The sequence below is a fragment of the Euprymna scolopes genome, chromosome 46 (genome assembly GCF_053919585.1).
Source record: "Euprymna scolopes isolate OS-2025 chromosome 46, ASM5391958v1, whole genome shotgun sequence".
Classification (NCBI taxonomy): domain Eukaryota; kingdom Metazoa; phylum Mollusca; class Cephalopoda; order Sepiida; family Sepiolidae; genus Euprymna; species Euprymna scolopes.
In genome coordinates, this window is record NC_136527.1 from 115,157,316 (window position 1) to 115,184,130 (window position 26,815).

At 32.8% G+C, this 26,815-nt stretch overlaps 1 long non-coding RNA gene across 1 annotated transcript; it reads left to right on the forward strand.

Moving 5' to 3' along the window:
- The first annotated feature begins 7,262 nt into the window (after positions 1 to 7,262).
- LOC145270402 (uncharacterized) lies at positions 7,263 to 13,830 on the forward strand. The gene is made up of 2 exons (XR_013865342.1): positions 7,263 to 7,715; positions 13,171 to 13,830. It is a non-coding gene; the product is annotated as an uncharacterized LOC145270402 (long non-coding RNA).
- Positions 13,831 to 26,815: the final 12,985 nt, after the last annotated feature.

Genomic DNA, 26,815 nt, shown 5'->3' on the forward strand with positions numbered 1-26,815 from the left:
ATTACATTGTTAATTGATGGTCATTACATTGTTAATTGATGCTCATTACATTGTTAATTGATGCTCATTACATTGTTAATTGATGGTCATTACATTGTTAATTGATGCTCATTACATTGTTAATTGAGTGTCATTACATTGTTAATTGATGCTCATTACATTGTTACTTGATGGTCATTACATTGTTACTTGATGGTCATTATATTGTTAATTGATGGTCATTACATTGTTAATTGATGGTCATTACATTGTTAATTGATGGTCATTACATTGTTAATTGATGCTCATTACATTGTTAATTGAGTGTCATTACATTGTTAATTGATGGTCATTACATTGTTACTTGATGGTCATTACATTGTTAATTGATGGTCATTATATTGTTAATTGATGTTCATTACATTGTTAATTGATGGTCATTACATTGTTAATTGATGGTCATTACATTGTTACTTGATGGTCATTATATTGTTTATTGATGTTCATTACATTGTTACTTGATGGTCATTATATTGTTAATTGATGTTCATTACATTGTTACTTGATGGTCATTACATTGTTAATTGATGTTCATTACATTGTTAATTGATGGTCATTACATTGTTAATTGATGGTCATTGTATTGTTAATTCATGGTCATTACACTGTTAATTCATGGTCATTACATTGTTAATTGATGGTCATTACACTGTTAATTGATGGTCATTACACTGTTAATTGATGGTCATTACATTGTTAATTGATGGTCATTACATTGTTAATTCATGGTCATTACATTGTTAATTGATGGTCATTACATTGTTAATTCATGGTCATTACATTGTTAATTCATGGTCATTACACTGTTAATTGATGGTCATTACACTGTTAATTCATTGTCATTACATTGTTAATTCATTGTCATTACATTGTTAATTGATTGTCATTACACTGGAAGATCTGTGGAGAGATGCAACTAGACAGGTTGCTGAAGATCTGGGAACATTAACCACCACTGATAACATCAAATGGAAAAGTGACAATGTTCTATGACAAAGACATACAGGCGGGCAGATACATAAAAGACAAGTCCATCAATCATTTTCGAAATGACAGTTCCAAATGACTTTGGCCTAAATTGAGCTTAATTGGAAAAGATAAAATATAAGGACCTAAAAATGATCTAAAAACGATATGTCTCTGATAGGAGAAACATTATACCATTTGTGACGGGAGAAACTGGCCTAATAAAAAAAAACTTAAGAAATACTTAGAAGCAATCCTAGGAAGACCAAGCCATAAGGAAATACAGATCGCAGCCATAAAGGGAACAGTGTCTATTCTTAAAAGAACCCTCAGATATTAATAAAAATTGAAATAGAATAAAGTGTTAGCTCGAGGAGGGAGCCTCTTGATCTCTTAAAACTAACAAAAGAAAAAGAAAAATAGGCAGAAGCCACATTCTTGTCAAGTGTGTGCATATTCTTTTTAATGCCTACTAGACACTAGATTGATTTTAATGCAAAGACAATCTACCAAATTTTTGGTTAAAGAAGCTAACATCACACAAGACAAAGCATTCAACAAACAAGAGATAAAATAGATATTTAATATATCACATATTAATCAAAACAAGGTTGAAATAAGATAATAAAGGTTTAAGAAAATGGCAGATAATTCTAATCTTTGATTGGATTGATTGCCAATGATAAAATACACAAGATAAAGCATTCAACAACAAGAGATAAAGTAGATATTAAATATATCACATATTAATCAAAACAAGGTTGAAATGATAGAATGTTAATGTTTGATTGATTTTCAGTATAACAAAATCAATACAAAGACAATTTATCAAATTTCTGGTTAAAGAAGCTAACATCACTCCAGAGCAACTACTGTTGTTGTTTCACTAATCCTTTGATTTGTAAGGAGACTTCAAAAACATGACTAATAAAAGCCAATACAATTTTCATATCACCATAACAGTCAAGCAATGTGTCTTAGCAAATACAAAAGAATATAAAAGTTCTTCACTCAGCTGGTTACATACAACATCTATGAACAATTATTGTCGCAAGTGTAGCTTAAAAAATAACAATCAGGATGAAGGAGGAAGTGTTTTGCCATCACTTGATTAACAAGATCATCAACGAAGGTTGTACAAAACAGCAGAGAATTCTAATCTTGGCTTCGATTGATTACCAATGAGAATTCACACTGAGCAAAATAATCAAGAGTATTAGTGAACCTTAGACATAAGTCTAAGTTATGAAAACAAGGGTGAAATGCCAGAGCTAAGAATAAGGTACGAAATGTAAAAGTTGGATCGATTCTAGTGTCGCAAAATTTGACATAGATTACCTATCAGTCTTTTGACTGAAGAAACTCATGTCACTCTATAGCAAAAACGAGTAAGACACTACGCTATTGAGCAGTACAGATTAATATACTGTCTCACTACAAAACATTGTTTCATTTTATGACTCCCGGACATCGGCGATGGAGAAAAATGTTAAAAAATAAAATATAGCAGTTGAAATTTAGTTCATAAAAATAAACAAAGGACGTGTGAATGCAAGTTAATCAACATAAAATTGTTACAAATATTTATTAAAGCTGGTGAATAAAATACAGTTAAATATAAACAATAAGATGACAATAAGATGGTTGTGTAATAGAATGAACAAACAAACGAGTTATCATATATTCAATTACTGTAGCAAATGTGTGTAATGTTTTGAAGGGTTTAATATAAGAACAGAACAAAAAGAGAAATATGAAATACGACAGGATTTATTGACTCCTCTTCCAGCCCGCGTGGGCCTCGATTACATTACATTTCTTTGTCTCCCATTCCAAAAGAGTTCAATAAGAGGAAAAAGGGTTAACAGTCCAAGGGAGATAATTCCGATTATTCCACATCCCCCTTTCAGGTCCCAAATTCATAGTGAAAGTTTCTCTGGTGGTTGAATTTTTCTACCACTCTTTGTATATTTTACTTTGGGACTTTCTGAGTTAAAGGATTGGATATCCTCATGTACAGTTGACTGCACATCTGTTTGGTTAGTTTGTCCCATTAAATTATTGTAGCTGCACTCAGGAATGTCTCTGGATGCATTTGGTAAGACAGATAATTCTGTCGGTGCAGCTATTTGAGGAAAATCGATGTGCTCATTTCTTTTTCGAAGATGGTTTCTGTTTCTACGAAACAATCCTGAGTCCGTTTCAACCAGGACTGATCTTGGAGTAACAGTATCTACCACTTTGGCTGGGCTCGTTTTGTTTTTAATAATGCCAATAATGGCTTGTGATCCGTTTCAATTATGAACTTATGTAGCCCAATCAAAAAGTCGGCAAATTTTTCGCAACACCAAGTGACTGCAAGGGCTTCTTTCTCAACCGGAGCATATCTCTGTTCCGTTTCAGTAAGTGCTCTCGATGCATAAAATACAGGTCTCCAGTCATTCCCTTGTTTCTGGAGCAGTACTCCTCCCAAGCCATAGGAAGATGCATCAGCCGAAATTTTTGTTGGCTTATCAGCACTATAATGGAGCAGTACCGGTGCAGAACTCAGATTTTTCTTTAGTGTTTTAAATGCAGTTTCCTGAGGCTCATCCCAAATCCATGCATTGTCTTTCCTCAGGAGATCTCTGAGTGGTTTTGTGGTCTCTGCTAAATTTTTAGCAAATTTACCAACATGATTTGCCATCCCTAGCAGTCGTCGCAGTTCAGACACGTTTTGTGGTCTGGTCATGTTCATGATTGCGTTAATCTTCTCTGGGTCTATTTGGATACCTTCTTCGGAAATGAGTTGCCCGATAAATTTAATTTTGCTAACAGAGAATACACATTTATCATTTAATGTTATTCCTGCTGCCTCCATTCTCTCTAGCACTATTTTTAAACGACGGTCATGCTCCTGTTGGCTTCTCCCACTGACAAGAACATCATCTATGTCACAGATGACTCCTGGTATTCCTGACAAAATGTGTGTCATTTCGCGGTGAAAAATTTCAGGGCCTGAACTTATTCCAAATGGTAGGCGCTTATAGCAATATCTTCCAAATGGCGTAATAAAAGTGGTAAGCTTCTGAGAATCTTCATGCAACATAATTTGATGGAATCCGCTGTTGCAGTCCAGTTTACTAAATATCTTGGCTCCATCAAGTTGAGCTAATAACTGGTCCGAAGAAGGCAGTGGGAAATGTTCACGCTTCACACTTTCATTAAGTTTAGTGAAGTCAACACAAAGTCTGATTTTACCATCCTTCTTTGGAACTGCTACAATAGGAGCACACCAATCAGTAGGCATTTCGATTGGGCGGATGATATCTTCACTTTCTAATCTTTTAAGCTCCTCCTGGACTTTTTGTTTCATAGGAATGGCTAGTCGTCTGGGAGTTGTAATTGAAAAAGGTTGAGCATTCTTATCCAAATGTATTTTATAAACATGCTTCAGTTTTCCTAGTCCCGTAAATACTTTTGAAAACATTTTTTTGTACTGGTGATCTCTGCCTTCTATAGAGTTGATCTTGCTCAACAAGTTCAAAGCTTTAATTGCTGGTCCACCCAACAATGGTTCCATCAAGTCCTTAACGATGTACAACTCTTGCAGTGAATTTTTTTCTCTATAACAAAGTGTAGCATCTACTTTTCCAATCACCTTTATCTTGTTCTGACCTGGTCCATATAGTCTTTTATCCGTCTGCTTTATTATAGGAGAATTTTTCCTAAAGAACCGGTCCGGCACTACAGTAACATCAGCGCCTGTGTCCAATCTGAAGTTGACTATTCTGCTGTTCTTCGCGGTGGTGACCTTTATATTGGCTTGCCAGTCAATTTTTCCTTCCTCTTCACCGTTTTTAATGTTTCCCAATGAGATCGACCCTAGGAAGTCATTTTCTTCTTTTGCAACTCCCCTTACCGATTTTGTTCTACATTCCGATGCATAATGTCCTAGTTTTTTACATTTATTGCATGTTGCATGCATCGCTGGGCAGTCATCTCTGCCGTGTGAAGTAAAATATCCACATCGTATGCACTTTCTTTTAGTCATTTTATTATTATACTGAAAATTATTTCTTCTAAATACACGGTTTATTTGTGTATCTGGTTCTGCCGAGGATATAGCTTGTGACTGTTGCTTTGAGGTTTCATGTGCTCTACCCATTTGCAGGCATTTATCTAGAGTTAAGGTTTTATCGGCTAAAAATTTTTCCCTTAACATATCATCCTTCACCCCAACAACAACTTGATCCCTAATTAATCTGTTCGTTAATTGTCCAAAATTGCAACTTTTTGCAAGCTGGCGTAGAACCGCTATATAGGTTTCTATATTTTCTTCCGGTTCCTGCTTTCGAAGGTGAAATTTGTATGACTCGTACGCTTCATGCGTTTCTCCAACAAAGAAGTCCTCAAATGTTTGCAAGACTTTTTGAAGATTATTTCGATCCTCCTCCGAATTAAAATGTAACCCTTCAAAAATATCGAAACATTCCTCACCGATTATAGAAAGGAAAACAGAAGTCTGATATACTGAATCAACCTCGTTTGACAATCGACTGGCCACAGAATAATTCAAAAAATTTCGTTTAAATTTCCTCCAATTGTTTGCAACATTTCCTGACAGAGACATTTTTGCCGGGGGCGGTATATTGGCGTTGAAATTTCTTTGAGCCATAATTTTCTTTCTTTCTTTTTTTTTTTTATTTCTTTATTTCTTTTTTTTTTTTGTAAAAATAAAACAAACTTACTAGTTTTCTGACGAAACTCTTTTTTTTTTTTTTTTTTTTTTTTTTTTGGTAATTTACTTCGGTTGTCCGGGTTTGTTTGCTGTTTTGATGTCTTTCTTTTTTCCTTTTATATATAAAATTCTTTTTCTTTTTTTCGATCCTACTTCTGACAACATGTAATGTTTTGAAGGGTTTTATATAAGAACAGAACAAAAAGAGAAATATGAAATACGACAGGATTTATTGACTCCTCTTCCAGCCCGCGTGGGCCTCGATTACATTACATTTCTTTGTCTCCCATTCCAAAAGAGTTCAATAAGAGGAAAAAGGGTTAACAGTCCAAGGGAGATAATTCCGATTATTCCACAATGTGGATCAAGATTTTGCCTTTGTGAATCATTTAAGCATGTTTAACATAAAAAGAATTGTGTGCATCTTTGAAGTGACATGAAATAAAGCAAAATAAAAATAAAACTTGGTGTTACAGTGTTTTCTTTTTGAGGAAGATGTAACTGTCAATTCTTCATGTGAAAATAACTGTCTTACATACGTTACATACAACCTGACACATATATATATGCACTTTACATATATGTATATAGCCCAATATATAGTACAACACATACATATGCACGTTATATATATATATATATATATATATATATATATACACACATACATATATTCTAATCTTGACTTCGATTGATTACCAATGAGAATTCACACTGAGCAAAATAATCAAGAGTATTAGTGAACCGTAGACATAAGTCTAAGTTATGAAAACAAGGGTGAAATGCCAGAGCCAAGAATAACGTCCGAAATGTAAAAGTTGGATCGATTCTAATATCACAAATTTCGATATAGACTACCTATCAGCCTTTCGATTAAACTTATATCACTCTATAGCAAAAACGAGTAAGACACTACGCTATTGAAGAATACAGATGAATATACTGTCTCACTACCAAACATTGTTTCATTTTGTGACTCCCGGACATCGGCGATGGAGAAAAATGTTAAAAAATAAAAAAATAACAGTTGAAATTAAGTTCATAAAAATAAACAAAGGAGGTGTGAATGCAAGTTAATCAACATAAAATTGTTACAAATATTTTTTAAATCTGGGGAATGAAATAGAGTTTATATAAACAATAAGATGACATGACCGGTTGTGTAAGAGAATGAACAAAGAAACGAGTTGTTATATATTCAATTAATAGTCAGAGTAAATCAGTCAGAGTGAGGTCGAATCTAAAAACGATGTTAAACATGGAAATAATTGGGTGCAACTCCAAAGGAAGTGAAAGGCGTGAAAAATAATACAAATACTACTACTACTACTAATAATAATAATCTTTATATTAATAGGATAGCGTGTGTGTTATTTATTTTATGTTTCGCACTTACATTTGAGTGACTGTCGTTTAATTGTTATGGACTTCCATTTCTTGTAATAAATAATTTTACCAAGAATTCTTTATAAGTTTTGGTTTCAGTTATAGCTGAAGGAACTCAAGTTTATACGTTATATATATATATATATATATATATATATATATATATATATATATATATATATATATATTTATTTTTATAAGTTTTGGTTTCAGTTTTGATTCAAGCTGATGCACCCAAGTGATATGGATATATTTTTGAAATCGCAACTTTATAAGATATAAAAATCGATAGAACATTAACTCTATAATACTATATACAAAATCTGCAAGAATATCATATTTAAGCGTACTTTACAGCTGGACTATGCTGGACGTCTCTGCTAGCTTAAGTAAATACTTTTGCAGTTTTAACAAAAGAGCAACAATAATATCAGGGCGTCTCCTTTTATAACCACAGAATGCCAACGTCAATATATTACATATGAAAAAGTCTGTTGTGGAATTTTTGGTAGTTTTTCCTTTTTGATGAAAATATACACCTTGAAGATGACAATCACTGAGAGAGTGAGGAACAACAACTGTCTTGCATACGTTATTTGTTGCGGTTGTTTTTTTTTTTTTTTTTGTTTTTTTTACAAAGGCATCACCACATTATCAAGGCCCAGAGGCCACTCAAGGATAAGGGTTAAAGAGTGTACAGTAGAAATTGGTCAATATAGTAATCATTAGTAATGAAAATTTGGTAAATTTAATAACTTATATGGAACGGCTCATCAAGAACTTATTTACTTTAGACTTGAACACAACCATATTGTAGTCAGCCGGAAAGCAGGAAAACGGAAGACAATTCCACAGGCGTGCAGTTCTAAGAAAGAAGCTTTGTTCATGGAATCTACGTTTAGGTTTAGCCACAGATAAAGAGTGGGGGAAATTATTGATAGTGTTTACAGCTAGACGAGTGTTTCTTGTGAAAGTTTGGCGAGGGGGGACCAAAGATTGAAGCTCAGTTGAACACTTTCCATGAAAATAACGATACATCAGAGACAAACTCGCAACATCTCTTCTGTGAGATAGAGGTTGCAAGGAGGAGAAAAGGACATCTCCTACGAGGCTACGAAGTCTATTTTGAACTCTATCAAGGCAGGACAAGTCCTTTCTAGCAGCTCCTGCCCAGATGTGGCAACAGTATTCCATCCTTGGACGTACCTGGCTCTTATATAGGTAGAGAATAGCATCAGCAGTGAGATATCTACTGGATCGATAGAAAGATCCCACCATTTTTCCAGCGGCCTTGGCAACAGATTTGATATACGTGTTCCATTTAAGATCAGGAGTAATGGTCAAGCCCAGAAGCTTGTCAAAACTTGAGGCCTCCTGAAGACGAGAGCCATTCATTTCAATTGATGACAAATGTGGATTAGAATGTTGATGATGTAAAGAGAGAAGCTTGGTTTTAGATGCATTAAAAGTAACCAGCCACTCCTTTCCCCATTGTACTACGTGCTCAAGATCAGAGGAGAGAGAATTGGAGAGAACTTGGTCGTTTACTGTCTTAGATGTGCTACCATAAATGGTAGTGTCGTCAGCATAAATGTCTACAAATGATGTAAGGATATGATTTGGAAGATCATTAATGTAGATCAGGAAAAGAGTTGGGCCCAGGATGGATCCCTGAGGGACACCGGCATTAATACTGTGAGCTTCTGATTTTTGCCCCTCAACTACTACTCTTATGAACCTATCAGAAAAAAATGATTTAATAATTGAGAAGACTTTTCCAGCTATACCATAGCTAGCGATCTTATGAAGTAAACCTTTATGCCATACCCTATCAAAGGCTTTAGATATGTCAAGAGCAATTGCTCTAGAAAGATTGCCACCGTCGAGAGATTCGCTAATCCTATGCGATATAACTGTAATGACATCTGCTGTAGATCTAGCAGAACGGAAACCATATTGAGTGTCACTAAGAAGGTTATTTTTGTTGAGATGTTTGATTACTTCTGTATTTAACACAGATTCTAGCAACTTACTCATGACGCACAGGAGACTTATTGGCCTGTACTGAGAGGGGGATGAGCGATCACCTGAATTCTTAAATACAGGGCATACTGATGAGGTTTTCCAGGGAGATGGGAAACTATTCTCCTTAAGACAACGTTTAAACAGTTTTGTAAGTATGGGCGCTAATTCAGGTTGAAGTTTTTTGAGTACTATAATTGGAATACCATCAGGGCCAGTTGCTTTACTCGAATCAAGGTTTTTGATTAGCTTGGCAACATCACGTACAGATATACGTATATCACATAGCGTGTTTTCTGATACAGGAGGAAATATTGGGGGTTGGCGGTCTTGGTCGCAAAGGGTAGAATTAGCTGCAAAGTTCTTGACAAAGAGTTTGGCTTTGTCTGATGCTGACGAGATTACCTCAGGTCCATTGATAATAGTTGGGATGGAGCACACGCTTCTGTTCAGGATTCTGTTTGCTATTTGCCAAAACTGGTGGGAACCAAGCCGCTGCTCAGCTACTTTGGACTTAACAGATTGAGCATACAACTCTCTTGCGTTCCTTATTACTTTCTTACAATGGTTGCTGGCAGTCCTGAAAACGGCTTTAGTTTCCATACATCTATTACGTTTGAAGCAGTGGAAAAAGTGATTTCTGTGCGCAATGGCAGCAGCACATTCTGGAGAGAACCATGGCTGGCTGTTAGGTTTTTTCTTAAACTTTTTAGAGGGTATGAAATGGTCAATACCTACAATTAACCATTCAGTTAGGTCTAATACTATAGAGGACACATCCTTTTTAAACATGGAATGCAGAGGTAGATCAGATATAAATGTACGGAAGCTATCCCAGTCAGCCTTAGTGTATCGATATACTGTACGATGAAGAGGTACATCTGGGGACTTATTACATTTCATTTTTATCTTAATTGATACAACAGAGTGGTCGGAAGATCCAAGAGGCGACAGAACAGAAACTGAACATAGTTCAGGGCAAGTTGTGAGAAAAAGGTCTAGTAGGCTCGCATACTGGCCATCATTATCGGGCACACGGGTAGGTTCCTGAACAATCTGAGTGAGGTCATAGGCAATGGAGAAATCATGACAGAACCTCCCCTCATCATCGGTCTTGTTTGAGTGGGTCAACCATTCAACGTTGTGAACATTGAAGTCTCCACATATATGAATGTTAGCTGAAGGATAAGTAGAAAGGACTTGGTCAATTTTCTCAGATATGCTTTGAAAGATAGTAACTCCACTGTTGTGGGGGCGATAGAGAGTAAATATAAATGCAGTAGTGTGAGCTAAAGCAACCCGGAAGCACATATAGGGTAAGTTAGGATCTTCCCTGGAGATGTCCCTCCCACATGGAAAGCTATCTTTAATATAGGCACATATTCCATGCCCATGGCGATCTTGGGGGTCAGATTTAGAAGTTAAGTTAGAGTATCCTGAAATTGCAAACTCATCTAGGGAAATAGCCTGTCCAATGCCAGTTTCACTTAAAAATAAAAGGTCTGGTTTAGTCTCCTGTAATTGGGTTTCAACCTCTGGAAGGTTAGAACGAAGACCCCTGATGTTGGAGAAGGAGACATGGTAGTAGGGGTCTACGTTGGAAGTTGGGGAACCGGGTTTAATCGTGTATTTTTTCTTGAAACTTGTCATGATGAAATTTTGGAATTTGTGGACTAGGTCGACAGATTTACTTAGAGCAGGACAGAGAGGGGAAATTAAGAGAGAAAAAGAAACGAAGAATTTTTTATTTTTTTTTATTTGTAGTTAATGATAAGGTAAAGCCGTAACAATTACCCACTAGTATGGCATCGAGAGGCCCCACCAGAAGCTACTGCATGGTCCAGAATCCATTCACCAAATGGCAATACAGCAGCCCCAGTACTTTGCACCTGCTGATAGGACAGCCTCCTTAGTGGTTAATCCAAGGTTCGGGTCCCTGACTATCAGGCGGATAACGTCAGCCCAGACAAAACGTTTACCTCCAGCACCCTTACTAGTGACATGGCTACAAGGATAGACATAGAAACAGAAAATTTCCGCCATCTCAGCCAACTGTTCGCAAAAATACTGCCAACCTAGAAAACAGCTTTTTCTTCTCCCTTTGTCCGAGAAATCACTCATTTAAAAAAAATGAGGACTGAGGGACAAATAAGAAGAAGCGAGAGTAACTGGAGCTGCCGATAACGCATCCACAATGCGTTTTCTACTCTCCATTAAAAAAAAAAAAAAAAAAAAACTATTAAGTATTGTACTTAATAAAAGTCCAACGGACGTGTTTAAGGGAAAGTATGGTGATAGATTCCCCTCACACGAACTAAAAATGAGTATAATTCGTAATTTTTGCTATCAACTCGGTGAATAAATAAACATATGTACGAGGAAAAAAAAAAAAAAAAAAAAAAAAAAGGCTAGCATTTAATAAAACAGAAATACACAAATTAAATACTGAAATAAAATGGAGTTGTTAATATTTTAAATCTAAAATAAAAAGCATGATTGAAATCACTTATCTCAACAAAAACAATTCCGTCTCCAAATTGCAAACTGTGTTGGAAGAACTTCAGTTAGTAGCGTTCAAAACATTTTTTTTTTAAATTAGCCGTTAATAGAAAATCGTGATTTTATTCTGAACTTAAGCTAGTAACGTTTTAAGAAGCTTACGATATAAAAGAAAAGGCTGATGGGGGGGGGTTCTTCCGAAAGTAAGTTGGTGCCGTTATAAGTAATTTCGAGATAAGATGGAAGCCGGTATTGGACTAGAAAAAAAGCTAGCATTTAATAAAACAGAAATACACAAATTAAATACTGAAATAAAATGGAGTTGTTAATATTTTAAATCTAAAATAAAAAGCATGATTGAAATCACTTATCTCAACAAAAACAATTCCGTCTCCAAATTGCAAACTGTGTTGAAAGAACTTCAGTTAGTAGCGTTCAAAACATTTTTTTTTTAAATTAGCCGTTAATAGAAAATCGTGATTTTATTCTGAACTTAAGCTAGTAACGTTTTAAGAAGCTTACGATATAAAGAAAAGGCTGATGGGGGGGGGTTCTTCCGAAAGTAAGTTGGTGCCGTTATAAGTAATTTCGAGATAAGATGGAAGCCGGTATTGGACTAGAAAAAAAGCTAGCATTTAATAAAACAGAAATACACAAATTAAATACTGAAATAAAATGGAGTTGTTAATATTTTAAATCTAAAATAAAAAGCATGATTGAAATCACTTATCTCAACAAAAACAATTCCGTCTCCAAATTGCAAACTGTGTTGAAAGAACTTCAGTTAGTAGCGTTCAAAACATTTTTTTTTTAAATTAGCCGTTAATAGAAAATCGTGATTTTATTCTGAACTTAAGCTAGTAACGTTTTAAGAAGCTTACGATATAAAAGAAAAGGCTGATGGGGGGGGTTCTTCCGAAAGTAAGTTGGTGCCGTTATAAGTAATTTCGAGATTAGATGGAAGCCGGTATTGGACTAGAAAAAAAGCTAGCATTTAATAAAACAGAAATACACAAATTAAATACTGAAATAAAATGGAGTTGTTAATATTTTAAATCTAAAATAAAAAGCATGATTGAAATCACTTATCTCAACAAAAACAATTCCGTCTCCAAATTGCAAACTGTGTTGAAAGAACTTCAGTTAGTAGCGTTCAAAACATTTTTTTTTTAAATTAGCCGTTAATAGAAAATCGTGATTTTATTCTGAACTTAAGCTAGTAACGTTTTAAGAAGCTTACGATATAAAAGAAAAGGCTGATGGGGGGGGGTTCTTCCGAAAGTAAGTTGGTGCCGTTATAAGTAATTTCGAGATAAGATGGAAGCCGGTATTGGACTAGAAAAAAAGCTAGCATTTAATAAAACAGAAATACACAAATTAAATACTGAAATAAAATGGAGTTGTTAATATTTTAAATCTAAAATAAAAAGCATGATTGAAATCACTTATCTCAACAAAAACAATTCCGTCTCCAAATTGCAAACTGTGTTGAAAGAACTTCAGTTAGTAGCGTTCAAAACATTTTTTTTTTAAATTAGGTTGTGAACTGTATTAATATGTGTATACACCCGCATACAGAAAACAACCGACGATATGTACGAACAAAACAGAGGAAAACATTATGCATACATCAAGAAACACATTTACATGAACACAGCTACGTAGACGCTATACAACATGAAACATATACAGTCCTCATCAAAATCATAAGACCACTTAAGAAAGTAAGCGTTTACACATATCGCATTTTTAATTAAACAAATGGTTGAAAACATTGCCAAACGGGAAAATATGATGAAAAAAAATGAAATCTACTTCATCCGAAATCTTAACCCTGATCTAATAATTATTTTTTAAAAAACAAACATTTGATTAAAAATTCGATTATATGTGTAAACGCTTACTTTCTTAAGTGGTCTTATGATTTTGACAGGCATTTTATATATATATATATATATATATATATATATATGTGCATGAACACAGTTACATAGACGCTATACAACATGACACACATATATGCACGTAGTATATATGCATATAGACAAATATACTACAACACATGCTCTTCCTTGACCTGCTATAATAAACCATTGTCTGTAATATTACATATTTCAAGTGTTTTGTAAATTTGTGTATTCTTAATTTTTTCAATAAGTTTTCAGGTAAATAAAGTTAACAGATTAGTAATAAAATTATTTTATCTTTTTTGTTCATTTATTCATATTAAATCAATAGTCATTAATAAATAATAATTTCATGTTAGTTTATTAAATGTTTATACAAAGCAATGTTATAATTTTATGTTCATTTATACATTTTAATTTAATAGTTATTTTTTACCTATTCTGGTCGCAGGTCAGCAAAGTGTGACCCGATGATCGTCCAAGTCACTATCTCGGTCGACAGCAACTAAATGAAACTTCTCTATATGGCAGAACCTGTTAATCGTTTTCATTGTCCTCAATTCGTGGCCGGGTGTTCATCAGTGTTTCTCACATCAGGGTTGATATGTCGTCGCCTCGCCAATCTGTCATATGCTAAAAGGCAGTGGCGTAGCAAGAGGGCGGGGGTCTGCCTCTGGCGGTACGTGCCAGAGGGCTGCATTTTCAGAGGGTAAAAATATAAATGGAAGCGAACAAAGAAATCTGAAAATTTATGCCAAAAAGGTTGTAAAACATCGGGACTTTTACAGATATCGGAATCAGAAAAATGTGTCCCTATTGGTACACGTCAGGGGAGGATTTTAAGAGGTTAAAAATAGACAATAGAAAAACAAATAAAAGCTAATGAAAAAATCGGAATTTTTTACCGAAAATGTAAAAAAATAGGAACTTTTGATTGTATCAGAATCAGAAAAATGTGTCTCTATTTTACAAGCAGCCGATGTCAGGGGGCGGCACAATATAATTTATACCGAAATGTTTTTTTTAAAAAACGGAACTTTTGAAGGTATTGGAATCGAAAAAATATGTCCCTATTTTATGAGCGGCACATATCCGGGGGCGGAATTTTGAAAGCGTAAAATACAAAAAATGAATAAAAATAAATAAAAGAAGTTAACAAAAAAATTTGAAATTTTATACCGAAAAGGTTATAAAAAAGGAACTTTTGGAGGTATCGGAATCGGAAAAATGTGTCCATATTTTATGAGCAGCACTGTGGTACGATATCTTCACGAACCCGAGTTGGCCGATAGTTTCGTGATTACCACATATTTCGACTGGCGTTTCTCTGTTTCCTTCCACGCCCACATTGCTTTAAGATCCGTAGAAAGAAGAGATGAGTATGGTCCAGTCGAAGAAGGTTGGGTTGTTGCTGGAGGGAAGAAAAGTTGCCAAGCACACAAAAGACAATGTCGGAAAGCGCTTGTTATAAACAATAACAACGTTTATTAACACAATCTTTAAAAACACCACGGAATGGGAGTGATTGTGGTTGACTGGTGGAATAAAGTTTTCTTAGAAAGTCTTAACTGCAATTAGGCAGCGTTAATGATGTAGAACGAAGTGGCAAGAGATTTGGTACTTTAAGCAGCGACAAAAACGAACCAACTCCGTTGCCACTCCATTCTACATCATTAACGCTGCCTAATTGCAGTTAAGACTTTCTAAGGAAGGATATATACAACTGAATATACCTCCAAATATGCGTCTTCACTTCATGGTGGTCGTGCAGGAAAAAAAAGAGAGCTCTAGGAAAGGGAATTATCGGAAGGCGTTTTTTTTGTATCTCTACGCACATGGCCAAATAACCACTCGGTCATGCTGTGGAGTTTGTTAGAAACAGTGACACAAATAAATGAATATTCCCACCAGAATGCCACCAGGGTGAAGAGATCATCTTGAGAAAAGAAAGGAGCCACACCCAGATCCAACATCTCAGGTATGATTTTCTTCTTGCTACACAGACCCTAATGACTGGTCCATCTTCATATCTTCCCGAGACCGCTTTAAGACATTTACTATAACACGTCTGTCGGTCACACATCAGTGACCAGCAGATAGTGGTATAGCACATCTTAGTTGTGGCACTTTGAGAAATATTTTAAAATAGAAAAATTAGAAAAAGCTAACAAAAAACCGTCCGAGATTTTATAACGAAAATGTTGTAAAAAATCGGAACTTTTGGAAGTATCGGAATCGGAAAAAAATTATCCTAATTTATGTTATATCGCAAGATCCCCACACAGTTACGAAGCACGGGGCGAGGAGGAACTATGGAACAAGAATGGCAGCGCGGAGACAAATGTTGTTCGTCGGCAAAATGTTCAGAGCCGTATTAAACACACATCGGGGTGTCAAAACACATCCACACCCACATCAACAGCATAACCCGCAAATCATCCGGGCGGGAAACACATTAATGGCATTAACTAAATTAGGAGTAGAAATATTAATGATACACCTGACAACCCCTCTCACATGCACTTCAAACATAAATAGTTAGGTCACGGAGTACGGTCGCGACGTAATTCCTACATAAGCTGATTCGCAATGTTTACAGCTTTGATGGGATATATACAACTGCATATACCTCCAAATAAGCGAATCCCTGATGTGTGGTTAATTACGGAAAACTAACATAAATAAAAAATACGACAGCCATTTTTGCCTCGGAGCCGCCGCTATGTTAATTACTTTACGTGGTCTTCCTTAAACATTTTGCATTGAAAAGTAAGCTCCTATTCTTCAATATTAACAAAACAATACGACAAAAGAATAGCACATATTGATATATTTTATCAACAAAACATATTTCATCGAAAAACAAATTCTTATTCTCCAATATTAAATGTCAAAACCACCCAGCACAAACAATAACGTACATGGACATATTTTATCAAAAATTTATTATTTATGCTAAGTGGTTTTCCTTGAACATTTTTATTAAAAAAAATAAAAATCAAGCTCTCATTCTTCGATATGTTATCAACAACACCCAGCACAATGAATAACGCATAGTGACAAATTATATCAACAACAAAAAATTGTTTATGCAAAGTTGTCTCCCTTGAATATTTTTCAACGAAACCCAAACTCTTATTCTCCGATATTATTATGAAAACCACCCAGCAGAAGGAATGACACATATTGACGTATTTTATCAACAAGGAAGAACGTGAACAAAAATGGACTTTCTTTTATCGCCGATAAGGACTATGTTGAATGAATCAGGGACAAACTCTTGTTGAACTGAAGAACATTTTTTTTTTTTAATTTCTTAAGTTTATTTAAAAATAAACGATTGAGCAATCAATTGTTTAAAATTAAACTTATATTGTTTGTCTGGTTCTTTCCTGTCACCATACGCTTATTTTTAATATAACACAGCTACTACACTTTAATCGTTTAGTTTATTTCTTGGTTAAAATTTAATTTTGTAATTTAACTGACTTTGCTGTTTGTGCAATTCTTTCCTCTTATTTGAGTTGTTTATGTGAAATATTCAGTTTTTTAATTTTTTTTTGTGACAATTATTTGGATTGAAAAAAAAGTCTATCACTATAAAGTATAAATGTTGATTTAATCTAAACGTTGAAATCTTCATTGTCTACTGTAGGACATCTAAGAAAAATGCAATTTTATGTTTAAAAAAAAAAGTCTATCACTATAAAGTATAAATGTTGATTTAATCTAAACGTTGAAATCTTCATTGTCTACTGTAGGACATCTAAGAAAAATGCAATTTTATGTTTAAAAAAAAAAAGTCTATCACTATAAAGTGTAAATGTTGATTTAATCTAAACGTTGAAATCTTCATTGTCTACTGTAGGACATCTAAGAAAAATGCAATTTTATGTTTAAAAAAAAAAAGTCTATCACTATAAAGTGTAAATGTTGATTTAATCTAAACGTTGAAATCTTCATTGTCTACTGTAGGACATCTAAGAAAAATGCAATTTTATGTTTAAAAAAAAAAAAGTCTATCACTATAAAGTATAAATGTTGATTTAATCTAAACGTTGAAATCTTCATTGTCTACTGTAGGACATCTAAGAAAAATGCAATTTTATGTTTAAAAAAAAAAGTCTATCACTATAAAGTATAAATGTTGATTTAATCTAAACGTTGAAATCTTCATTGTCTACTGTAGGATATCTAAGAAAAATGCAATTTTATGTTTAAAAAAAAAAGTCTATCACTATAAAGTATAAATGTTGATTTAATCTAAACGTTGAAATCTTCATTGTCTACTGTAGGACATCTAAGAAAAATGCAATTTTATGTTTAAAAAAAAAGTCTATCACTATAAAGTATAAATGTTGATTTAATCTAAACGTTGAAATCTTCATTGTCTACTGTAGGACATCTAAGAAAAATGCAATTTTATCCAACTTTTTTTAAAAAGTTACATTTACATATAAATAATTTTCACTTGTAAAATTTTTGTAATTTTTAAAAAATATTACTATTTTCGATATTTTAGTTAAATACGTAATAATGTTTTTGCTTAAAACGACATAATTTAAAAAATGGATCTATTGAGTCTATCTTAAAGAAGCACCAAAAAAGCTACTATAATTATATTATTTAACCTGACACTTACATTTTTTTTTGTGTGTGTGTGTATATATATATATATATATATATATATATATATATATATATATATATATTAGTGGTGGGACGATTAATCGGAATCGTTAATCGTAAGAATCGTGTATTTTGTGAGGTATCGGAATCGCATCGTTAAAAATACCTTTATTTTCCGATTCCTTCATTACGATTCTTTTAGTCTGATGTTAAAAAAAAGAAAAAAAATCCCTGCTATTTCTAACCACAAGAGAGAAATGTAGCATGTTATAAAAAGAAACCAAAGAAATGCATTATTAACAGGCAATGCTTAGTGCCCCCTCCATTACAAGATTCATTCATTCAGATATATTGTAATCAAAACTACAAGAGTTAACTTGAAAAGAAGTATGCAGGGATCTACATTGCGAGTAAAAATAAAATTTAAAAACCGCTTATCTTTTTGGCGACTGTTTTTTTTTACTGACAAATCTTCTAATAGTTAATGAAAATGCTTTTTCAACTCATATTTTCTTAAAATAAAACGATCAAAGTCAAATTATTTAAACAGTAAAAGGTTTAATAGCACAATATACTTTTTTTTTCTTTTTTTTAAAGAAGGCTTTTGAAAGAAATATCTCTAAAATGAAATTGATCACGTTGTATTATTTCACAAAATTTTGACAGTAGTCGGCTTCTTTTGAAGTTTCAAAAAGAATATCATTGGAATAACATTAGAACTACACATGCTAAGTGGTGGTTTGCGGTTAAGGTATTCAGAAAATGAAAAAACAAAAAGAATTATTTTGCTATCTCTTAAATACAGCTTTATATTTAATTTAAGCTACTACTGGGTAAGTCAATTTTCAAATATTTTTTTTTGTTTAAATTTACATTCTATTAAAATATTCAGCTCATGAAGCAATTAGATATATTTTTTGGAACTTCTTTGCAGACCCCCCCCCCCATAAAAAAAATATTGGTTTTAATTTAGATTAGATAACATTTTTGGTATTATTTTACTTTAGGGTTCGTCTCACGTTCGTATAGAAAATATATATTTTCTAAAGTAGATTTAGGTGTGCTGAAAACGCCACCCAATTCTCGAGTAACTCTTCATAAAATACCTATTTCGAATTTCCTTTTTATTCCGAAAAAATTTAAAAAAAATTATTCTAAAAAAGACATGGGGGCCTATGTTTTTTGTACCCCCCCTCCAAAAAAAACAATCTGAACTTTATAAACAAACAAAAACACGTGTTAGATGCTTCCTTCCATATTTTAAAAACTATTTGCCGGCCCAAATTTTGAATGTAATATTTGTTTATAACATACCCGAAATTATATGAAAATCAAGATTTTAAAGGCAAGTCCTGTGATAGTGTATTATCGACATTTACAAAAATTGCCTTTCCAAAATTATCCGCAATTTTTAAAAATTAATTTCCATCTAATTTTAAATTGTCCGCAAAAGATTACTACGCTTATGTCACTTTAATACGAGTGCGGGTGCACATATGGCACACGAATAGCCTTAGTGTGCACTCGAGCGTACCTTAACGAAAGCTGTAAAATGGGCTAAAATAGTCTGAGGGTTCAGGGGCTCATACCCACTAGCATAGCTGGGGGGGGCGGTCAGCCCCGGGTGACAGCCATAGATGGGTGACAATCTCCCCCCAAAAAAATTTCAGCCAAGCTTAGGTGCGAAAATAGTCGGAAATAGAATTTATTTATTATATATTATGGAATTTTTAAGTTTTAATTTAAAATCTTTTTTTAGAATTTTAAAGACAGTCAAAATGTGTTTCATGAATTGAAAATTAATTTAATTTTAACTAGTCTGTGCTTGTAATGAATATTCTAATTATGAAATGAAATAACTAAGAAATTGTTTTTGTGGTTTCAAATATATTCTAATTCTAATAACTTTTTAATTTTCTAATATAAAAATATATTTATTGAATAAATAAGATAGTTTCTTAATTGCACAATACCTTCACGTTTCTTTTGAATAATCTTTGAGAATAATAATGCAAAAAAAAAATGTGTGAAACAATAAATAAACAAAAAAGCAAATGTTATTAAAGACAAACTAAGTTACTTTTTTACCCAATTAGATACATTTTGGAGTATATGCGAACGAGCATCACCCCGTTTATATTTTTTTCTGTTCGTTTTTTTTTTTTTTGCAATTTTGAAAAACTGTAAGAAACCGAACAGAACAGTGAATTTTTATTGATTGGACACTTACCAGATTATCTCACAAAAAACAAGCAAAAGTATTTTGACATTTGAAAGGGGTGCTAGTTTTTAGTTACAACGTTATAGCAAACCGATCCCATATTGGAACCATTCGACGAGAATTGGGATTTTACTTTGGTGCTTGTGCAGTGTACGTACCGTGTGATATTTTAGATGGGATTTCCACGTTGAATTAAATTTTTATGGTATGTTTTTTCATTAAATTGTTAGGTGAAAGTGCAGAACAGTTAGAGAATAACTTCAATAATAACATTATTTTAGCATGGTTCGTATTTCTCGCAGTATCAAAAATGTGGTGCTCGGTAAAAATGGCACGAGTGAATAAGTAGGTAAAAATGGCACCAAAATGTCCTACTGAAGCTATGGGGTCCCAAATTCTAATCTCATTTTGGGTTTTGTAAAATAAAATAAAGTTGTTTTTTTTTAAACTTTTTAAGGTGGACGTTGGCTTTCACCATTTTTATATTTAATTAGTACATATTTTCTTTCTCTTCTACTATATTTTTTATTTAATTCATTAAATCTGTTAATTATGAGGAGCAAAATAATGAATCGTGTGTATTTATTCTCTAATTTTCTTGTTTTTGTTCTGTTATATAAATTCTATTTTATTTGTTTTGCTCTGAAGGATAAATTCTATTTTCTTTGGGGTTTTTTCTGTATTCCAATTAAGTAAAATAAATTTTCTCTAACATAAATTTTGCTAATTTTTCCGTTTAGTTTACTATATAATAATTTTATTTAAACCAAAACACGACGGTGTAGACATAAAATATCTCTTCCAAAGTTAGGGAACATATTTGGGAACTACCAGACCATAAGTATAAAACTACCTGGTATATTTCAAAACAATAATTCCCTAGTAATCGGAATCGTACTTGGTATCGGAATCGTTAATCAATATTTTCCTGGAATCGGAATCGTATAAAAATTAGGAATCGTCCCAACACTAATATATATTAGGCACCGCCAAAAAATGGCCGAAAAATCAAGTTGTTGTTGTTTTTTAAAACGAAATTACATTTATTAAAATCTATGATTTCTGAGTAACTTTTTTTTCCCCACAGAAATTATCTTTCCCGGTGCCTAATATAACCCGGTGCCTAATATATATATATATATATATATATATATATATATATATATATATATATATATATATATATATATATATATATATATATATTGTCTACATAACCTATTATTTTGCAAGAGAATTCCGTTTGATTTTTTATGTTTTATCCAATATTTTAAACTTTAGAATGGGGATCACTTTGATAAATTTACATAAAATAAACACATTCATTGGTCATCACCAACTAGAAAAAAATTTATATAAAAAAAATAGTTGTAAAACTTTACAATCTAACCCAACGTAATTTACTCCTTTTATAAAAAGTTAGGGTTAGGGTTAATTAATTTAGTAATTTAGTCCTTTTATAAAAGGTGCCTACGTTGATAGCGCGGATCACTCTCTGCACTAGCACCGTGCAGATAGAGATCTGCGCTATTTTTTAAATCGTATTTCCAAGTTTAATTAAAGTTTTATGATATGTTTTTTTTATTCAATTGTAAGGTTTAAGTATAGAATAGATACAAAAAAACCATCCCCTCCCAATGTTAAGAATGGCTTTTTGAATAATAACGTTATTATTTACGTCCAGATCATTTTATGCACTAGTACCCCTACGTTTTTACAGCTTTAAAATATCCGCAAAAAGAATTTTAGAAATCACAGATATTGAAGTTATGGGGGTGGGTAATCACTTTCTTATATAAATTTAACGTAAAATGAGCACTCACTTCATGACCAGTTATCAGTCAATAATATCTGTAATTTTTTGTTGTTGGAGGGGAAGAGAGTGACGCTCATGTCAGTTTTTGCTTTCTTACGTTTTTTTTTTCGATGGGGATTAGATCCTAAGTGTTGTTAACTATTTTGTACTTCCTCCTAACAATTTAATAAACCAAAGATACAAGAAAAATCGTTCCGCATAAAAACATGTGACATTTATTTGGTGGTTTAATTATTGATTTTCGAATGATTATTGGAACTTCCTAGATGGCTGTTTTATGTCACCCAATTTATCTAATTTTAACATAAGACTCTGTACGATTTTTTAAAGTAAATAAACACTTCAAAATAACTTAAAGCACAAAACAAGCGTATTCAAATAAGTAGAAGAGTTACTAATGTTGCCTTTGGTAACAATCATTTGTTATATATTCCATGGCAGGTGCTCGTCTTGGTTCCGATCTGTGGTTCCTCCTTGGCAAACTTTCATGAGAAACACCCGTCTAGCTGAAAACACTATCAGTGATTTACCCTACTTTTTGTCTGTGCCTAAACCTAAACATAGATTCCATGAACAAAGTTTCTTTCTTAGAACTGCATGCCTGTGGAACTGTCTTCTGTTTGCCTGCTTTCCAGCTGACTACAATATGGGCGTCTTCAAGTCCAACATAAACAAGTTCTTGATGAGCCATTCCACTTAGTTAACAAATTTACCGATTTCAACTACTGACGATTACCATGATATTTCCCATTGACAACTGTACACTTGTTAATCATTATCCTCGAATGGTCTCTTGGCCTTGATAAGTGGTGACGCCTATGTAAAAAAAAGTTTACAGATAGAATTTATCACTGTACTTCCTCATTCTTAGAATTTTCTCTCTCAACTTCCAGCTTGCCTCTCACCAACAGGCTTTTTATTTAAAAAAAAAACTGACTGCATTTCATTTTCATATGTGTGCAGTAGGCGGTATGATCTTGTGCGATTCCATGAGACTATACCTTTATAAAGGCACAGCTGCGATCTTTAATCTCATTCAGATCCAACCTGAAGGTGACTTGTGTAGCCACACAGATCCCACCTGAAGGTGAGTTGTATAGCCACACACATGGGCGCTTGCTTCTTTTACATTCAACTCAACATTGGTGAATGTTCTATTTATTAAAACAGAACAACAACAAAAATGTATGAGTAAAAAATTTCCCCGAATTTTAATTAATAATATTTTAATTTCCTCATTTTTATAGAATGTAAAACAAAAAAAACTTTTTTGTAAAATGTCGAATATGAATTTGAATATTAACATTTAAGAAAGCCAACAACAATATTTTTACCGTACATTTCTTGGCCTTTTGACTAGGAGCAAAGTGTAGTATCTGTTCTGATACTACACTTCACCTTTTCTGACCTCGATCAGTGGAGCAGAAATCCTTCTAGATTGAGGCAGCTTTTATTTTTGTTGTTTGTGTTCTCATTTAGAGTGCTCCTCTTTGGGGAGCTAGATTTTCCCCCGCATAAAAAACCAACTTTGTGCCTAACTTCGTCTCTCGTGGGGAGGCAAGTAAATAGGAACACTATTTTTATGATATCTTTTGTTTAATAAATTAGTTGGTGAAAATTGTTGAATAGTTAACACCACATGGGCTTTTATACTCCTTAAGAACGTAAAAAAGCCAAAAATATATATTAGCCCCCCCACACCCACTCACTAATTGCTGCAAAATTAGAAATTGCAACTAATTACATGCCTGGTTGATCACTAACTGGCCATGAAGTCAGTGTTCATTTTATGTTTAATTTATATAGGAAAGTGATTTCCTACGCTAAGACCTAAAATATTTATTATTGTTTAATTACTTCAGTTCGTATATTTTAAGGCTTTTGAAATATAAAAGCCTCCAAAAGATACAAATTGAAGATTTAGGGGAAAACTATGCTGGGTTAGATAGTAAAGATTTACAAAAATATTTTTGGTTTTATTTCGTTTTTTTTTGTATAACAGAAATGTATTTTGTGTGCGTGAAGGTGGCGTATTTTTAATAGACAATTTTTAATTGATCTATTTGTTTATGGTACAATTTTTTAGAGCAATGTACCGACAACTCTTTTTTTAATTTCTAAAATTCTAAACTACTTGTACAACAGAACTAAAAAAAAAAGCCAATATATATTAGCCACTAAAATTCTAAACTACTTGTACAACAGAACTTTAAAAAAGCCAATATATATATTAGCCACTAAATTTCTAAACTACTTGTATAACAGAACTTAAAAAAAGCCAATATATATATTAGTCACTAAAATTCTTAACTACTTGTACAACGGAACTAAAAAAAAGCCAATATATATATTAGCCACTAAAATTCTAAACTACTTGTACAACAGAACTTAAAAAAAGCCAATATATATATTAGCCACTAAAATTCTAAACTACTTGTACAACAGAACTTATGTAATTAGTTTGGTTACAATTGTTTAATGACAGAGAATTGCAGCGTCAGTCTAAAAATATTTCAGCAGTAAATGGTTAATTACAAAAATAAGTTTCCTGCATATTTAACATGTACAACTGTCTAGACCAACACATAATATTGTATGTGATTTCTTTCACTAAAATTTGAATTTTATTTTAATTGCAAATATATTTATTATTAATTGAAATGTTTTGCTTTTTACAAATTCTCAAAAATATGTTTAACAAATTTCCTCCAGATGTTCGAATGCTTTTCTAAATAATAACTTTTTCTTTAACTAAAAGTTACACAAATCTTTTGAATAGGGTGATCTTGAATTGACTCCCCTTTAAAAGAGGTTCTTTAAAAATGAAAACAAATATATTGTCCAACTAACAGTAATGCACAAGTTCCCGTTTTTTTTTCTAACGTGGGGGTCCCTACGAAAGAGTATCTTAAAAAATATTATATGATGATGGGCTCTTGTGAATTAACTTGCATACATGCATTGAATCAGCGCCTTTATGCACTGCATTATAAACACGGTCTGAAAGATCTGAGTTTTTTAAAGTTAAGCACTTTCGAACTGTGTCAGGAGTTATTACTGTTGGCTCATAAGGAGCTTTCACACGGGTTATCAAAGATATTGAATACAACCTGTTGTGTCCCCTGGAAGCTGAGTGACAACAAGTCTCCCCAGATTTTCTAGTACTCTCCACGTTCGATAACATTTGCAAATCAATTTGCATTATCACAACAGTTGCTTTCCATTCATTTCTCATTGGCAGTGGCCATTGGTATTTACTGGAATTTGAGTGGCAATAAGCCTCGCCAAGGTTCCAGTTCTTTTCGCACTTACAGAGTGGAGGTCTTGTAAGTGCTCACTCCTAGATCTTTCCTTCTTCCTTGACTACTTGACTATTTCGTTTCACTCTTTTTTTTGGGGGGGGATAGTGATGTGGTAATGGGGTATGGGTATGGACTTAGAGAATGTATATGTATGCTGCTTCAATGTTCTTGGTTCCATATAGCACTTCATGCTTTGTCTCTGTAGCAGTTTGTCTGGTTTACACTTTTGGTTCGTCTGTGTTGTGCTCCACATTCAAGGGTTTTTCTTAATATTTCAGCTGTTTTCATTATTGTTGTTTGTTGTATTTTTTTAGTCATTCCTTTGATTCCAATTTCTCCCATTCTTTTTTCAAAGTTTTTCGGGATTGTTCCTAGTGCTCCTACTATTATAGGTATTATTTTGATTTTCTTCATCATCCATATCCCTTTCAGCTCTCTGGCTTGCTCTGTGTATTTGATCCGTTTCTCCTTTTCGGTCTTATTCGAGTGAGTCAGCCATTCCACATTATAGACATTGAAGACACCGCAAATGTGAATGTTAGCCGAAGGGTGAGCAGACAGTATATGGTCAATTTACTCAGATGTTAACTAGGGTTTGTTTAATGTTATTGATTTCTTGTTTTATTTTCTTCATCTTCCATATCCCTTTCAGCTCTCTGTTTTTGCCCCTTTTCTCCTTTTCGTTCATATTCACCCTGTGGTCAGCTACCATTTGGCAGGATTTTTCTTTCTTGTTAATTATTACGGCATCTGGTATTAATGTTATTATTATTATTAGTAGTAGTATTATTATTATTTTCATTATCATCATCTATATGGTATTATCATTATTATCATTATTATTATTATTATTATTATTATTATTATTATTATTATTATTATTATTTTCATTATCATCATCTATATGGTATTATTATTATCATTATTATTATTATTATTATTATTTTCATTATCATCATCTATATGGTATTATTATTATTATCATTATTATTATTAGTAGTAGTAGTAGTATTATTTTCATTATCATCATCTATATGGTATTATTATTATTATTATTTTTATTTTTATTATTATTATTATTATTATTTTTATTATTATTATTATTATTATTTTAATTATCATCATCTATATGGTATTATTATTATTATTATTATTATTATTATTTCAGCTCTCTGGCTTGCTCTGTGTATTTGCCCTATTTCTCCTTTTATTTTCCCTGTGGTCAGCTGAAATTATTATTATTATTATTATTACTATTATTATTATTTCATATTCACCCTGTGGTCAGCTAGAATTGACAGAATTTTT